The following is a 1931-nucleotide window of genomic DNA, read 5'->3' on the forward strand; positions in this document are numbered from 1 at the left end:
GATTCATTTATCTTAGAGAAATGCTGTCTTTTGATTGGCGCAATTGAGTTCCCTGAGTGGTGTTCTCTGGTACTGGTTTCTACCCATACAAGAGTGACTCTCACAATTGTGATAAGGAGCCTCTCTCTTAAACGTTTTGGTCTGGGGACACCTTTCAGCATAACACATCAGCAAAAAAAGGCTAAATATATTTGAATATGGATGGATCCTTCTAGAGGCTAAAAATACTATATTTGGTTGTCCTGCCTTCCTGGATTCTATTAAATTGCAGAGACCAAGGAATAACCTGGGGTTCTTAATCTTCTGCAGCTAATTCAGGTCCCGTTAGTTACATAACCATTTATTTTCTGTCCAAGCCCTGCTGTTCTCTAAAGATATGGGAATGGTTAAATAAATTATGCTGCATCCATATGTTAGAGTATTAAGAAAACTTTAAATTTGTTTCTCAGAAATTTTAATGACCATTAAAAAATTCTCATAATATTTTAGTCTTTAAGTATATATAGGTGATTTCAATTTGTGTGTGTGTGTATATATATATATATATATATATATATATATATATATATATATGCATAATAAAAACATTGAAAGAAAATATATCAAAAATTTAACTGTGGTTATATCCCTGGGCAGTAGGATAGTGGGTGACTTTCATAGTCTTTATATTTTTGTGTGTTTTCCAAGGTTTAAAAACAGACAGTACTGTGGTGAAGGCCTGAAGTGGGAAGAGGGTGGAGGGTGGAAGGGGTCAATGGGGGAAAAAGAGGGATATCTGTAATAATTTCAACAATAAAGAGAATTTTTTTAAAAAAATGAGCATGAAGTACTTATGAGAAGAATGTTAGTCACTACACCTGTCAATAAAGTCCACACCTAACCATTCTTGTGAAAATTACTAGAAGCTAGGAGAAAGGGGAACTTTGGCTATCTTTAAGTGGTTGAGTTTTTTATCTTTAAATAAAAGTATGGAGAGTGACCTAGCATCCAAAACAATACTAATATCATTTTTTCTTATTCCAAAATGTTACTGGTGAAATTTATAGTCCTTTCAGATAAACCCTTCCATGTGAACTGCAATTTTTCTTTTCCAATGTAGAAGCTTATTATAAAATTATAAGTTGTATAAGCATGTGTCACAATTAAGTAATGAAATGTGAACCATTGGGTGGATAGCACTAGCCTTTGATTTCCTTTTTTCATAGGAGGGGCCAGGATTAGCATAGTTTGGGGAGTTTGGGGCTTCAGTCTTGACTTAGTTACACACTAGCTATGTAACTTGGATACTGCTGTAGCCTAACTTCCAGTTCCAGTCAGTTCCAGTTCCAGCTGTTTTGAAAGGGCAGGACAAGCCTTCTCAACCTACCTCCCACACTCCCAAATCTAGAAATGAAGGAATTAAGTTCTAGTGAAGTAAGGGACATTCACTAACTAGCTCAGGTATGCATCTTTTCTGATTGTTCAATGTCTGTGGGATTCTGATAGTTAAATATTTTGAATATTACATCTGGTTCTAGCCAAATAAAGACTAATGGGAGTCATTTATTTCCTATGTTACAGAAGAATAAAATACCAAAATGTGTTAAAAAATTGAAGCCTTAAAAAGCAGGAGAAGATTTCCAGTAAATGTAAGTTGATAATGAAATCTTTATTATCCCTCTTTTCACTTTGTGAGTCCCTTGAATGGCTCTGTGTTCAGGGCAGTATTGGTGAGTGCAGCTGCTGTGGTTCTTGGGAAGCATCTTTACAGAGGAGGACATCATTCACACTAATGGTGGTGTTTTCCTTTCCAATTTCATTTTCTAAGAGATACAAAATGCATCTCACCAAAAACAAATAAATAAAAACAATAAAAGCCCTAAAAACAAACAGACAAACAAAGAATAACTTTCATAGCCTTCTGAACTATCTATTCTGTGGATGGGATTTTA

Source organism: Miniopterus natalensis, chromosome X (genome assembly GCF_054644295.1).
Source record: "Miniopterus natalensis isolate mMinNat1 chromosome X, mMinNat1.hap1, whole genome shotgun sequence".
Classification (NCBI taxonomy): domain Eukaryota; kingdom Metazoa; phylum Chordata; class Mammalia; order Chiroptera; family Miniopteridae; genus Miniopterus; species Miniopterus natalensis.